This window comes from Melospiza melodia, chromosome Z (assembly GCF_035770615.1).
Source record: "Melospiza melodia melodia isolate bMelMel2 chromosome Z, bMelMel2.pri, whole genome shotgun sequence".
Taxonomy (NCBI): domain Eukaryota; kingdom Metazoa; phylum Chordata; class Aves; order Passeriformes; family Passerellidae; genus Melospiza; species Melospiza melodia.
In genome coordinates, this window is record NC_086226.1 from 7,506,940 (window position 1) to 7,523,439 (window position 16,500).

A 16,500-nucleotide genomic window follows, 5' to 3' on the forward strand; every position below is an offset into this window, starting at 1 on the left:
CCAGCTGAAGCTGGTACTGTGAACAAGACCAAGCCTCTTTCCACGGAATTCTACGTTTGAGTCCAAATTCTTTTGTGTTATTACAACTTATCTCACCCTCCCAGAGCTTTGGGAGAGCCCTCACAGCCCAATCCCTCTGAAAGCTGTAAAGAAAAGGCACAAGGCTCCCAGTGCAGAGCCAATTCCCATCACAGAACCACAGACTTACCGAGCCACACAGGAAACAGCCCTTGCTGCCTTTTCATTGTCAGTAACATCCTGTATCACTCTAGGATTATTCCACAGGATGGCCTGGATGAAAGCAGTCCCAGTCTGTACCATCTGAGGTGAGGACAGCTAACAGGACATGTGCAGCTCATGGCATCTGGTTTTTGTTAAGTGAGTAGTAAAAATTCCCTGGGCTCCTTGACTCACCAGGCCTTGATGCAGAGCTGCAGGGCTGAATTTGCAGGACTAAATGGGAGCCCCTTGATTTGTTCCCCCGCCTTCTCTGCAGAGCCACAGATGCCCAGCTTTTCCTCTTCCCCTCATTTAACCATCAACTTTCCTGTGGAAAAACCAGAGCTTTTTAGTACAGTGGTGAATAGGCCTTTATTTTGTACAGAAACTGCAGCCAACACGAGAAGCAGTCAGGAATGTGGCTAAGAAAGCAATAATGTGTGAGGAATCAAATACAGGGAAACACTCAAGTCCAAACATAATTACAGGGGCAGGAAACTTTCCTCGTTATTTTGTGCTCAAGCCCAGTCTGGGGCTGCCAGCATCAATGGGGTCCTCTGAACCACAGTGAGTGCTCCACCAGCCCTGTGCTTGCTTGCTGGGATTTGCAAGTGAGGGCTCAAGACAGAATTTTCAGCCTTCTCTCCACATCTCTCCCCTCATCATCTTGCAGTGCATCACCAGAACCGTGCAAGCTCCTCAATTCCTCCTGCACTCCCCTCTCCTTTACATTCTGCCCTGTCCTTTTACCCTGATGCTTTACCAAAGCAATCACAGCCAGAAATTAAGCTGTGTGTTGGGTTTTTACCCTTTTGGCACTCACCAAGCTAAAACACATGGCCACCAGCGTGTAGACACTGTGTTCTGTGGTGTAGTTTTATTTAGGCCAGTTCCCATTCTTTCCCTGGTGGTGAGGACAGGTCCATCAGACCAGAGAGAGAAAGGTGAGGAGCAAAAAGCATGGGAGGTTGTGATGGTTTCCAAGCAGGTAGGAACATTTCTTCTGTCTCCAGCATTTGTGGCCCTCTGTTACAAGTTGAGGATACAGACATTTCCTCACAAATAGGGGAGGGAGGGGAGATGTTCAGGTTCCAAAGTCAATGGTGTGTCTTGGTTTTGGCTGGAACAATTAATTTCCTTCTCACTAGCAACTTGGATTCAGTTGAGAAAATGCTGATAGCACACTGATGTTCCAGCTGTTGCTCAGCACTGTTTACCCTAACCCAAGCACTGCTCAGTTTCCCAGGCTCTGCCAGGGAGCACAAGAAACCAGGAGGGGGCACAGCCAGGAGAGCTGACCCAAACTGCCCAGAGGGATATTCCATGCCACAGAACACCATGCCCAGTGCACAAACTGGGGGGCAATTGGCTGATCACTGCTGGGAAACAGGCTGGGCGTCTCTCAGTGGGTGGTGAACAATGATAGTGTTTATCACATGCCTTTCTTGGGTTTTATTGTCTATCTTTCTCTTCTTCATTGTCATTGTCATAACTAGTAGCAGTGTATTTTATTTTGTATTAATTATTAAACCATTCTTATCCCAACCCACAAGTATTACAATCTTTTGCCATTGCCTTCCCCACCGGGGGTGGGCAGGGGGCAGTGCATGGTACTTTGTCTCTGGGGTTTTTTTGATCACGACACGGTAAAAGATGGTGATAAGAGCAGCATCAAAGCTGTTGCTTGGAGAAGTCTAGACACAGGCCAGCCTGAGGAGCTGGGGTGGGGTGGGTGCTCCGACACCAGCTCCGTGCCTGACTCACAGCCTGACCCCAAGCAAATCCTTCACCTTTCCACACCCCAGCTTTTCCGTCAGTAAAATTGGACAGTGATATCAGATTCCCTTCTCGGGGCGTTGTGAGGGTGAATCACTGCAGCCCAAGATCCAGTGACTTAAAATGAGGGAGTTATGCAATTGCTTTCCCAACGGGCAGTGGTGTTATTATCTAGGAAGGAGCTTGGGGAAAGGACTGTGATGCAATGCCAGAAGAAACGGGACATCCTTTCAGAAGCAATAACTAATCAAAATGTGGGCAAGGCCTGAAAGACCACACTGCTGAAGCTTCTCTGTGCCAATACAGGAATTGCTGCGCTACACCAGTCTGCTGGCCTTAGGGACACATAATCTAAACAGAAATCATTTAAAGATGTCAGTGAGCAGCAATAGATTTCCAAGAAAGCCCATTTCCTACCATAACTGGTGGTCAGGGTACTTGTACCCATCCTGGTGGTTAGAATAGATGCGATGGTAGGAATAAACAAGGTAGGATGTAACAGTAAAGAATAACGAGACAAGACCTCAGGGCTGCTTAGCTCTCCTAGAGTTGGCATACATGGAAAGACATCCATGCCTTTAGGATTGCCTTGCACGGACATCCAAAGAACCTCTTTCACAGCACAAAGCCTCAAAGAAGGGAAATTTCCAAAACTGTCACAAAAACCTCATGGTGGTGACTTGCCTTCCTGGTGGTTTTGCCAGAGCTATTGAAGTACAAGCAAGGGATTTCTCTTGTCCATCACAGCGTGATTAAAATATCAGGTATTAAGGTACCTAGAATGGACTACCCCATCAATCAGTACAGTGTCAAAAATCAAGGCAGTAACACTCCAGTTTATGGAATCTGCTCATTTACCCGGAGGAAACTCCAAGAGAAGAGAAAACTCAACTCAGCGGGAAGTCAGAGACAAGGTTGTTACATTGTGGTCCTGCCATAAATCTCAAACTTTTCTTCCAGTGTCTTCTGGGACCAACAAATACAGCTGTACCTTGTAATTATCCAGGATTTGAACCTATGCCTTTTGATCCTGTCCAACAGAGCACTTCTCTGTGACATTTGTCACTTTCTTATTCCCTTCCTTTCTCTCCAGCAGAACCTTGCAATGTGCCACAATAAACTCACTGTGTGCTCTGGCTGTTATTTCTAGACAAGATCCAAAACTAACACCCAGGTTCCAAGTGTGCTGTTTGTGTTGCAGCCTTGCTGCTTGGCTCCGTCCCCCATCACTGCATGCCAGGGGAAAGATACAGGTGAAATTATGAGGGAAGAACCAATTCCTGGCTGCTCCCATTCAGCTGTTTTCCTACTGGCTATAGTGGCGCAAAATAAATTCAAGCTCATAAACTTCTTGGCTTCTGCAGAATCCTGAATCACCCCCCAGCGATTTTTCCCATTAAAATCCAAGTTTAACAAAGCAACAAGACTTTTTCTTAAGTAAGTGAATGGATAAACCCGGGCTGGTGGGTTCCACAGCTTGTCCAAGCCAAGTTAATTCACTCATCCCAGGATGGATGGTGCAATGCAATGGGGAGAAAAGCGTGAATCACTCAAATCTGTGATGAGTCAGCCATTGCACTGATGGCAGGGTCACCTGGTGCAAAAGCCGCTATGCCAAGAGAGGTCACTGTGTCAAGGCATGGCAGGATTCAGCCTTGTGAAATCTCCCTTTGGAAGACACCTCTAGCCATCTCCTTCCCATGATCTACTTGACAGAGCAGCATGGTGACATGTTCATTAGATTTCATTAAAAATAAAAATTATAGCTTGCCTAGCAAGGCAGGGTAGGAAGTGGGTGGGTAGGAAGTTTATAAGCTTTCTAAACCATTCTAGCTGGAGGGTTAAGCGCAGAGGTTTCAACATCCTGCCTTGACTCTCCAGATTTGCACAGGCAGGTGTTTGTTTCATGTCTGGGTCTGCTTTGCCCTCCAAACTGAGTTAGAAAAATGAAGAAATTCCTTCAGGAAAGAGTGATAACCCACACAGCTGAGTACTGCTTACGATATCTGGTTTTGGAGAAACTTAAGGTGAAACTGCAATCCTAACTTAGGTTTCTGGGACATTAAAGAGTGGCCTGGAACCCAGCAAACTGGATTTGGACTTGAATTACTATATAGTAATAGGAATAATATTTTAAATTTCATTAAAATAGCTCTTCATGAAGCCCACTGATTGGGACCAAGTGAAGGAAAGGTGCCCTGAGTTTATGCCTAATGTAATTCAGAAGTATCTCATAGGGATGGATCCCCCAGAGCTATATTGGGCATGGACCTGCAACCTGCGCTCCTGGAGGTTCCTTGTCATGTCTAGTTTTCTCCTCAGCCCAAAGCTTGTCCTAATTTACAGGAATAAACAATGTATATCATATATCATTCCTGTAGAGACATCATTTTCCACTCTCAGTGGTGGCCTGCCAGAATAACTACTCCACACTGGAAAAGCATCAATTGCTCCAGAAGAAAGCTTTTTAATAACACATCTGAAGGGAAAGCAATTACAAACAGCTCTCCTGAAACAGGGTTTTGGCAGGGGCTTCTCTCATAAACTGCTCTGTGTAGACAGCTGTTCTTCTGAGAGCTGCAGAGCCAGTCCTGCCTTGGAGACACTGCTGCTGTTGTGCACCACAGCAGGAGAGTTCAAAGACTGTGAAGGCAGAAGACACAGAAATGGTGTGAAGCTCCACCAGCCTGAAGTGTGAGTCAGGAGCAATGACAAGAACTTTCCCTACCAGGTGAGGACATGTCTCAGAATGGAAAGTGTGTCTGCTCTCCAACCTAACCACAGCTAGAGGTGTTCCTCAGCACAGAAATAATCTCCTTAAGAGCAAAAGAACCCACCTAGATGTAATTTTAGATGTGTATTCCATGAGATCACTTTAGGAGTGTCCCTTTGTTGGGCTACAAAGGAAGACTAAAGCAATTATCCCAGGTGGAGACAGCTACATGTAACTGGTGTAACCCACCCCGTCTCTAAGGGGCTGCAGACCTGCGAGATGCAAAGACACTTTTACCACAGGTGAGGTGAGGTATTTTCAAAAGGAACAGGGAAAACTTAAAACTGTCCCACAATTCACAGCTGGGTCTCTCTCTGCAATGCCACTTAAATTCCAGATCACCTTTGTTCAAGAAAGGTGAATTAAATGTACAAAAGGTGCAAAGGAATGTCAGAACAACAGACGGGTGAATGGAGTCTCACCAGTCCAGTGTGGGCCAAAAGTGCTCAAATAAGGTAATGCAGTGATCCCAAGACCAAGCTGGGACATAATGCTGTCAGTAGGTACATTCGGAAGAAAAAGAAGTGTTTGTGTTGGCACAAGTGCAACTAGGCATGAACCAGCTGTTGACAATGTTAGGCTAGAGCGTAGAAACCATAGGAGCATGGATATTCAGTATTTTCCAGTTCAAGTAACAGGTTTCTCCTTTCCAGGAGATGCAAAGGCAGAAAGTATCAGAGGGTTAAATTTGAAAGGAGGTGTGGCATCCCTCTTTTTCCCTAGTTTCTGTACCCTCACCTAATTCTGTACCCCCAAATCTCACTTGCAGGAGGAAGATTTCCTTCTAACTTTTACCCTCAGAGAAGAGAGCTGGGTTCCTGAACTGTAAAAGCAATTTGGAGCAAACTCTATGCCCTGCCTCTTGTGTCTTCAGGGCTGTTGGAGGACTGTAACTACCAGTTCACCTGGACGCTCCCTAAATCCACCTCTGCAAAAGCAAAGTGAGCTTGTCTACACTTGCAGAGTCTGCTGTCCTCTTTGGGACATTCGTTCCTCCAGCTGATTTTAAATCAACCTCAATCCTGGGGAAATTTCCATACTGACCTATTTTTTTTTTTTTTCCTCCTGGGTAGTTTAAGTATTAAACACCATTCTTTAGCAAATAAGCATTAAGGAACTGCATTGTAATGGGCATTTCTGAGATTCCATAATGAAACAGGGATTTGGCATGGACAAGCCACCTGAGACGAGTGCCTGCGGCTGTGCAGATAACAGGGCTGTAAACAGAAGGGCTGGGCTGTGCACTGGATGCAACACCCAAAGTCAGAGGAGACACAGAGCACCCACCTCCTGATCCACCAGAAGAGCCCCTCTCCCAAAGACAGGGATAATGTCCTCTACCTGACAGACATCAGCAGGCATGGGACATGAGCTGGTTTGAGGCAAGAGCTTTTAATCTGGTTCTGGAGTCTTCAAGGAAGTCTTGCTCTCATGGGAGGAGAAAAGCAAAGAACTTGAAAGCCACTGTGGTAGGAGCCACTCTCTTTTCCTCACTCCCCAAGCAAGAAGTTACAATGGTTGACAAAACCTGTGGCTGACCTGGAATGTCCCAAGAGTAAAGAGCCAACATTTCCTTATGAAAATGTCCTGACCTCTTTTTGTTGGCCTGCCCAGAAAGGATTAATGTGGGGATTTACACACAGAAAACACCAAGAGGAGTCAGCAAAAGTTATTCCAAATTGGGATCCAGGAGATACTCAGAATTTCAGTCCTAAACTAGGAGCACTGAAACAGGGCTAATCTTGTGCCTGGGAATACATCCTTTAGGTCCTGTGAGAGCACACAGGCAGTCCAAGCCCCAGTTTGCTTCATGGTTTGGGGCAGGTTGTTTTTGAGCTTGAGAAGCCCAGAGTTGAATCCAAGTGGTTTGTGGAAACAGAGAGCAACACATTGCAGAGGCAATCCAAGATCTCCCTGTGCCCCTTACTTCCAAGGCCAGGGCTGGGAGTTGAGAACAACCAGACCAGACGCCACAGGATCTGCCTGTCCTGGCACAGGATGGGGAATCAGGGAAGAGAAGCTGGCAGAAAGGAACACGTGCTTTCATTTGAGCCACCAGTGCCTTTTGAGCCAGTGCTGGCAGCAGCTTCCAATCCCAGCCACCTCCTCCTGGGTCAGACACTCTTTTTCCCTTTGGGAAGGAAGCCCCCATCCCTGTCAGCTGCCAGCATCCAGAACAGGATGAGACCTAAAAGGAGCACCAGGTGGAGGCAAGCACTTTGTGTTCCTCCACCCACAGAGAGCTGCTGTGTCTCCATCTCCTTCTGGGATGCAGAGGCAGTGTATTCCATTGCCCTTGCAGCCCATATGTCCCAGTAAATCCCAACAGTAGAATCCCATCCTCACCACAGCTCTTGTTCACTTCCAGACTAGAGAAGGAGTAATGGGAAGGCAGAAAGAGCAGCAGTCAGACAGGGAGAGGAGATTATCCCTCCCCAGGCTGCAGCAGCCCAAGATCTTCCCACCACCAGCGCTTTGTCACACCGAGTTTGCAGGGTGGTAGGAGCAGGGCAATACAGGCAAGGCATCAAAATGATCGTGCTGCAGCAGGATGTCTTGCCACACACCCCCCTTGAGAAATAATTTCCCAGATAAAGCTGTCAATGAAAGTCTGATGTGTGCAACTGGGGCTTCACAGGAGGGAGCTCTGTATACTCTGGGAACAGACTCTCCTGCTTTACCTGTTAACTACACACTGATGTACCCATTCCTCAGCTCCAGGGTGGGGAAACCCTCCAGCCTGTCATGGGAGGTGCAGGTGATGGATCTCTGATGTGCCCCCTGTTTCCTGAGCCTGCAACCCAGACATTGCACCCACCACATCCTGCAGGAAGTCCAGAGCCCTGAATCAGACATGAGTCGGGCACCTGGAGTCAGCAAATTGGATCCCTATTACTGAAAAGCAAGATAAGATCTCTAACACTCATCCTGCTTGTGGCTCGGGGAGGATCTATTGCAGGCACCCAGCTGGGGCATCCTCTCAGCCTTGCAAAACCCTTACAAAGAGGCACCAACCCTGGCTCCACAGGTGCTCTCCCACCCTTCCCATGATGAGCACACTCAGCTGGCAGAAATGACAGGCTGAGGGAGTGGGGCTTGGCATGGCTGACGTTCTGCTCATTCATCCTTCCCCCTGGCACATCAAGTCAGCAATGAGGAGGGAAGGGTAAAAGAGCTAGAGAAAAGCTGGTGGGGTATCCCAGTGTGGACCACCGAAGAGGAATAAGGCATGCCAGTCATTTGTGGCAGGTTTCCATAAGGGATGTGCTAGGAAGACTTGGTCCTGGTGGCTCCCACAGAAATCGCAGGAAGTCTGAAGTCGAGGCTGTTATTTACCTATATATTCTTGCCTTGCTTCTCATCTAGGAGAGCAAAGCTGTGTGTGACGGGAAGGAGAGGCAGCAGTCTTCCTCTTCCTCAGACATCCCAGCACTTCGGAGATCCCTGAGAGGCAGGAGCTGTGCCTCCCACTCTGCCACCACTGAACAGGTGGCTCCACAGCAGGAAGCAGAGCACACTGCATCTCTTCCAGTGGGCATCCCTGGAGCCCTGGGGAAACAGCAGCAAGGTGCAAGGCTGGTGGCTGAGCTCAGCAGGCTCCAAGCATGAGCTGTCCAGAGTCTGCTCATGTGGAGAGCCAGCAATAACTGCTGGGGTTTCAGCCAAGGCCATGGGCTCTGAGCAGCCACAAGGATCCAGGTCCAGGGTGTGAAAGAAGGAAAAGCCGTAGCAAAGGGAATTGCATTGGTGATGGTGTGACCTGCTTCTGGGACTGCAGCCCTTCACTGCAGTGTCTCATATTGTTCCCAGAGTTGTCACAGCAGTAATCCTGCTCCTTCAGAAACAGGTCAAAACCCTTTGCTCGTCTCAGTGAAATGACAAGAGGTCTTCAGCAGTGTGTACTCATGTACAAATGATGTTGCCCACACTGGAGAGGCAAGGTACCCCTCAGATCAGGCATACCTATCAGAAAAATATCAAATGGGGGACCAAGACGCATGTTCTATCCTTTAGCAATCCTTTACACCAGTGCTGTCCCCTGAGAGAGATGCATCCACTCAGGCTAAACAACCTGAGTTGTGTCAGTTGGACCACAGCAAGCCTGGGAAGCAGGGCAAATTGCTAGTAATAACTCTTGCCAGGGCCTCTTATTGAGAAAGGAATTAACTTTTGCTCTCTGAAACAGAGTTTCGTCGCTCTGGGAGGAGCACTGCTCCCTCCACACCACCCTGATGGTTTTCTTTTAGTTACCACTTACCGTAAGGTGCTTCAGAGAGGTTTCTGGAATGTACACTGCCCTTAGGGTGACTCTGGCCATGAAACTCTAGACTAGCTTGTGGACCTCTGTGGTGAAGGATCGCATCTGTTATTATTACTTCCCTCTGCTGGAGCTGCTGAACTCCGGTCACTGCTCTGTCTCTCATCACTATTGTTTTCGCCACTTGGTAAACAAGTGACTTTCCGTCCTGTTTCTGGGACAATGCATCCTGCAATGGATGGGCTCCAAGCTGACACCTCAAGGTTATTGCTGATTTGGGTAACAAAAACAGCCAGGATAAATCTTCCATGCGTGTAAACTGAGGCATCTTCAGCTTTCAACAGTGGAGAATTTGGCCCCTGAAACGTGATTGCCCTGGGTGAGGATGCTCCCCTGCCTGCTTTCTGCACCACTGGCCTGTGAGCAGCACCACAGGTGGCTCAGACATGTTTGGGCTCTGCCCTAGCTTGTGTAAGGCCCTGGCCACTGCCTGGGATTATACTTGAGATATTCCCTCCTTTCACATCAGCCAAGATGAAGGAAAGCAGAGATATGTGTGTACAAACCTGAGCTTCAATAATGTTCAGAGACCCCTGCTGATGAGTCTGCATGAACGCAAGACACATTTCTTAGTGCTGGATGTCCAACAACAGTGATGTTCTGGCTCTGCATTCCCATCTCCTGGTGGGATTGCCAAATCCATCAGGATCTAATTGCAAGAGCTGGACAGCCCTGCAATGTGCCTGGCCATGTGAGGCAGATTTTGAAAGGCCACAGCAAGGAAAAGGAGAGGAGAGGAGAGGAGAGGAGAGGAGAGGAGAGGAGAGGAGAGGAGAGGAGAGGAGAGGAGAGGAGAGGAGAGGAGAGGAGAGGAGAGGAGAGGAGAGGAGAGGAGAGGAGAGGAGAGGAGAGGAGAGGAGAGGAGAGGAGAGGAGAGGAGAGGAGAGGAGAGGAGAGGAGAGGAGAGGAGAGGAGAGGAGAGGAGAGGAGAGGAGAGGAGAGGAGAGGAGAGGAGAGGAGAGGAGAGGAGAGGAGAGGAGAGGAGAGGAGAGGAGAGGAGAGGAGAGGAGAGGAGAGGAGAGGAGAGGAGAGGAGAGGAGAGGAGAGGAGAAAGGAACATCACATTGGCAGCAGATCAACAAGTCAGGAATATCCACACCCAGCCCTGATGAGTACAGGGCTGTGGGGCTTCAGATGTTTTTGCACTTTTGAAAGATGTTTAAAAGTTAAAGACAGTGAAGACAGCACCAGGAAATTCACCTTAGGGCTAAAGCAAATCATACTTTGCAGGAAGAAGCTGAGAGTTCAGCATGTTCAGCTTTTCAGAGAGAAGATGTAGAAGCAGCTTGATTATAGGGTACAATACTACTGTGAGGAGAAAATACAAGGTCTTTAATTTCCAGGAGAAAGGCTTGTCAAGACAAATGTGTTCTAGCCTTGAGCCAGGCAAATACAAACGAGAAGGCCAGGCATGGGGGCTTGCTCTTGCCCAGGGCAGTGCTGGCTCTCCTGTGGGCTGGGGGCTCAGCACAGGGTGTCCCTTGGGGGAGAGGGGAGACACCAGTACAGAGAGCTAGAACGTGTTTCTGGCTGCCCCTGACTGCAGGTGCTGCTGCCTCAGAGCATGCTCCATCAAGCCCCCCTTTGAAAGAGCACACACTGGAGTGGAAGAGGGGAGAGAGGAGCAGAAGTGATTTACTAGCCTGAGGCTCAGACAGGCTGAGCCTGTGCTGCACTAGTCATGTAGTGTGGCATCCTTGAGCTCCAGGGATCCGGAGCCAAGCCAGAATAATTAATTGTGCAACGCCTTTATGACTGGGAAACCTGCCTCCCTGTCCTTTTATACAATGGCAGTGCCCAGGGGCAAGTCATCTCTTGCTGGTTGCAGAGCTGCAGTGGCAGGAGCAGGGTCCCAGGGTGGGTGACAGTCGCTGGCACAAGGCAGGGCAGGGACAGCTCCTGCTGACCCTGTGTGAAGGGCAGGATGCATTTACAGAGCCATTCACTGGCATGGGAGACACTTCTCCAATCCCTCAAGAGAAGGAGAAGTGTGCTTTAACACCCTGTCCAAGCCCAAAACAAGAATTTCAACCACCCCAGCAGGTCTAGCTGATTTTCTCCTTTATCCTCTCTATTGCAGACTCCTACAGTCATCTTCCATTCATGCTCCCTTTCCCCCTTGACACCATGTGTGTGTCATGGGACACCGCCAGGCTGCCCACACTGGGAGGATGCAGCCATACAAACACTCTCCCACGCACTGCGCCCAGCGCACACCTCATGCCAGGCTCTGCCTTCCTCCTCCTCCTCCTCCTCTGCCTGAGCTGGGCCCCGGCCCCCAAGCCCTGAGTGGGCAGGGGCAGGGCAGAGCAGAGCCCAGGGCTGGGCAGGGAGCAGTGGGTGCCACAGTGGGGAGTGAGCTGTGCCTGCCCTGCCAGGCTGGGACTGGGATGCGCTGGGCTCGCCTGGCGTGCCGCACACTGATGAGGATTCTGTCTCAAATCAAGCACGTTTGGGCACAGGGACCAGGGGTGGTTTTGGCTGTGATGTCCAAAGTGCCTGCACAAGCTCTTCTGCTGTGCCTCATTGGCACAGCTGCCAGCACAGCCTGTCGCTCTGCTCCCAAGCTTGCCCAGAGTGTTGCCAAACTGGCACTGCTGGGAATTCAGTGTTTTCTCACCTGCTGTTTACCTCAATTATTTCAAGCACTTCCAGAAGTAGGCTGGTAACAAATTTATGCTTTTACCCATCTTAAAAATCATAATTGTAAAGCCTGGTAACAAATTTATGCTTTTACTCATCTTAAAAATCATAATTGTAAAGGCCCTGGTGGCCCTGCCTTGCATCTGGGACTGGAGAAATGGTTGGGAGACAGACCTGCAAGTAGGCAAGTGCTTTCACCAATGAAAACTTCCAGTGTGGCCCAAGTGCAGTTCATGTGGACTCAGCAGAGCCTGGACAACTTATTGCTGACAAAACACCTCCGAAATTTTGGAAGTTATTCATCTCTTATCTGAAATTTCTGCTCCCATAGAGGGGACAAGATCACTCACCACATCTTCCCCACAGTGGAAATTGATCGGTTCCCTCATGCTCACCGAGGCAAAGAAACCCAGAATGGGTGAGGCTGGGAGGGACCACAGTGGGTCGTGTGGTCCAACCTCTCTGCCCAAGTAGGGCCACTTTGTACCGATGGCTTCTGCTGGCCCCATGGCAGACAGTGGCTACCAGAAGTGAAAACCAGGGTCTGACAACATCCCCTGACCATGGTTTCCTCTGTGAGATGGTGCCTGGGTAGAAGGCTTATCCAAGAGGTAACAATCCCAGATTGGGATGGAGGGGGGAGGTACAACATTACAAACACTACTCATAAAAAATTTGGCATATGGATGGAAACTCTGCTGTTTAGAGATGAAGACAAGGCATGGAGATGGAAAGAAAAGGGTTTGGGAGAGTGTTTAGGGTGTGATGCCATGGAAAGCCGTTCCTGGAGAGATCACCTCATGGTTCCCCGGAGAGAAACCCAGCCAGGAAGGTGGCAGAACCCAGAGGTGGCTGAACGTGGTGCCAGAGACTGCCAGCCTGTGGAGGGATGAGGAGGGACAGGAGACAAATGAGAGCCACAGAGAGACCTGATATCAGGGACACAGCATTTGCAACAGGGAAAGGGAGGAGGCATGTGTGGAGCTGATAAGGACTCGGGAGAAGCTGCAGAGGGACTGGGGCCAGTGAGCTGTGTGCAGAGGTGACTTAAACAAGAACTTAAACTGGGAGTTAAGACAGCAGATAAGAGCCACAGGTTCAGAGAGGGAGAGGGGGAATGTCTCTGCAGACAGGCAAAGAAAAAGAGAAGTAACTTAGGGCTGAAGGGCTGTGAGCCCTGAACCAGGCAGAAGGACATTGGGAAGGGCAAGAAAATTGGGGTAGACAGGAGAAGATGCTCTAAAGAAGAATGAATAAAGGGAAATGAGTGTGTATCAACCATGACAAACTCTGCCATGAGATCCAAAAGATCTGTGAGTCTCACCCTTGTCCTCTGCTGTCAGCAAATACCCATATAAAACCTCCAGGCAAAACATGTTTCAATCCCACTTTGTAATGAGACAGGGGCCTCCCACCAACTGGTCACCCCAAAGTCCCTCTGTTCCAGCTGGAAAGGCTGTAATGAATAGTGAGAACTCAGTAAGACCCAGGTTTTGATCAGTTGGGTGGCTTTTTTCAACCACAGAGAAATGCTCCAGACCTGTGCAGTAAAAGAATTGTGTTAAATCTTTTAAGTCCGGCCCTCCACCAAGAAAAGCCAGCATGGATTTCACCCACACAGTTCCTGGGTTTAAAAAAAACCCTGGTTTTAAAAAAACCCTGAGTTCACAGGTGAACACATAGTCCCCCCCACATCTCCTTTGGGATGTAAAACAGGCACTTCTCACCTGCTGAACAAATCTTGTATTTTCTGTTTCCCTCCTGCTGCTCGTCACCTGTCTTCTCCCAGGTCTGTCACAGCCCCTCCAGCTGGAGAAGTTCCTTAAACTCCCCTCACTCCTTGGGAAGGGAGCACGAGAGGGAGGCATCACCCCCTCTTCAGCTGGACCAGAACAGACACATATAGTCCCCCATTTGATGTGCCCATGTCCATTGTAGCAGAGGACCCAGTGCTGTACCTGCAAGCCCAGCTTATCTGAACATCCAGCAGTGACCACTGATGGTGCAGACCAACATAAAGAGATGTTAACTCATCCCCTTGGAGAAGGCCAGTCATGGAAATCACTGAGGTCAAATAAAGCACAGGTCACATAAGGCACCAGGAGGAAGAAGCCAGAGCCTGACCACAGCAGGGAGATATCCTGGTGTATGCCTCTGGTCTGCTTGGGACCACCAAGATGCTGGAAAAGAGAGCATATCTACCCAGGTCTTGTGGGTGCTCAGCTACAAAGTATGGGGACAATTGGCTTTTCCTGATCTCCTCACACCATTGTCATGTAGACCCCCTCTAACAGGAAAAGACATAAACACAAGAAAGAAATTAAATCAAATTGTTTGGCATTGCAGGAAACTTGGACCATGACTGAAGATGTTGGGATAACAGTGTCTGACTTGGTTGTAAATCCTGCTGGTGATGCTGATTTCTACAGAGCCAGCACTGGAGTGAGAAGGGTGCTGGAGGAGAGGCTTCTATGCAGCAAGCCTTAGGGATGATAACAGGGGTCTGAGAGCTCTGAGGGGAGCAGAGGATCCTGTAGTGACCCTGCTCCTACTGCACAGCTGCAGGATCAGTGGGCACAGATCTTTTCTAAAGGTCCTAAATAACCTGGACCTGGAAGCAGGAGATAAACGTAGGAACTGGAAGCAACACAGTGCTTAGACTCTTTACCCAGAGAACAGTAAAGATTTTTAGAGGATGCTCAGATTAATTTATTCAGTGTCTGGGCATTGGGCTACCTGTCTAGAAAAAGACCTGGATGTAGTGAAACATATGCTGGGCATGCACTGCCAACACAGGGTATAAAACTGGACATCTGGGGCATGATTCAGTTATCAAATGCAAGGAGGTCTCAGAGATGCCCTGAGGTACCTAAACCAATCAGCAGATCTGACATGGGACCTTCAGGAGACCCTTGTCCTTCCAAAAGTCATCTGGGGATCAGGAGGAACATCCAGGTAATTTAGGCAATGGAATCAAGCTCCTGATGTGAGACACTGGTGTGAGTTTGGAAACCCCACAGAGTGTCTAGACACATCTCCCTTTGCCCAAATGCTTTGATCTATGTCTGGCCTCCAGCTGGCCAAAAGTGCTTTTGCAAGGACTTTATAACCTAGATAATTTGAATGGTTTGGTAAATGTTTTCTGGGCAACCAAAAAAAGTGTCTAAGATATCAGACCAGGTCCAGACGAGGTCTAAATCCACTCCACTGCTTTGGTTCTGTTAGATGCCCGTCTCCCCTGTTGCACTGGAGTCTTGGGGATTAGCAAAGTACCAAAGGAAGAGCCAAGGAGGTGGACAGGCACCCTGGACTCTGAGGAATCAAGGTCTTAATTAGTCTTGTGGGTCTCTGTCCTGAACATTTAGGATTTTACCCTCTGCATTTTAGCCCCAGTTTTGCCATCAGTGTCTTTGAGGCTGCAGCATGCCTCAGCTTTGACAAGTGCCAAGGCATGGCAAACCCTGCTGATAGATGTTAGACCTCCTGATCCTGGTATTTCTTTCCACCTCAGTTTTCCCTTCTGCACAATACAACCTTATCTACCTCATGTGGGCTATGCAATGATGACTAATTAATGTTAATGAAGCGCTTTCAGATCATCCAATTCAAGGACACACATAATTGCAAAATATTAATTACTATTTACTTATTATCATGAAACAAATAGCAAACCCAGCTGCTTATCTTCCTCAGCCATGACTCAGAAGGAGGATGATGGCTGATCAAGATAGAGGTGCAGAGTCCAGTTAGTCCTGTACAGTGACACACGTGGTGTCTGTGTGTGTGTGTGCTTGTGTGTGCACGTGCAAAGGCACCTGACACAGCAGGGACCAGGCCATACTCATGACAAAGCCATGCAAGCTCAAAGTCCTTGGAGATGAGCAAGAACTCACTTTTGGCAAAGACCCAGATGGGAAAACGGATGTCTAGCAATGATTCATGTGTTTGAAAATGATGCTCATGAGCGACCATGTGTCACGGAGAATTAGAAGAGTAAAAGCTGTAATGAATTACTGTGAATGACCAAAAAAATTGCTGTGCTTGAAAACACCATTGTCAAAGATCCCAAACCCTGCCTGAGGGGCGAAAGAGAAAGAGGTAGGGAGAACAACATCCAGGAATGGAGAGCTTGGCAGACAAATTGAGGGGAAATTGAGCATGGTGATAGAAATGCGTTTTGGGTTGAGCTTTGAATGAGCTGGTGGTCAGAGAACTGGGGCAGGATGGGTATTTCACAAACAAGAGCCACATAGGTGATATCCTCTGGTCAGCTCAGGTCTGATCATGTTGATGAATCAAAAGGGGTTGATTCTATTGGAAAAGCAACAATTCCAGCTAACCTGCAGTAGAGAGGCTTAGGAAGGACCCTGCAAAGTGGTGAGGGGCACTGAGTTGCTTGCTGAGGTTTCAGAGGAGGGGTGAAGGGTTCACACTTCTGGATCTAGTGGAACTGTACTTTGAAAGGAGCAGTGGAGAAGAGAGGAGGGAAAAACATGGAGGAACACAGAAGTTTTGGGAAGATGAGAGCAGAGGTTGGGTTTGGGAAATCCATGCCATGGATGATGAGGAACTTAACATTACAAAGTTTTTCAGGCACTTAGAGGTGTCTTCAAATTACCAGCTGACCTCAGAGGACCTACCAAATCCCTTAGGCATTCTAGTGTCCTTAAACATCTCAAATTGCAGCCTAGCATTTCCATTGACATGCAAAATTGTCTTCCCTGTGAGGGCTTGAAAGAGTGACCTGAAAGCCGCTGGCTGTGTGTCCTGC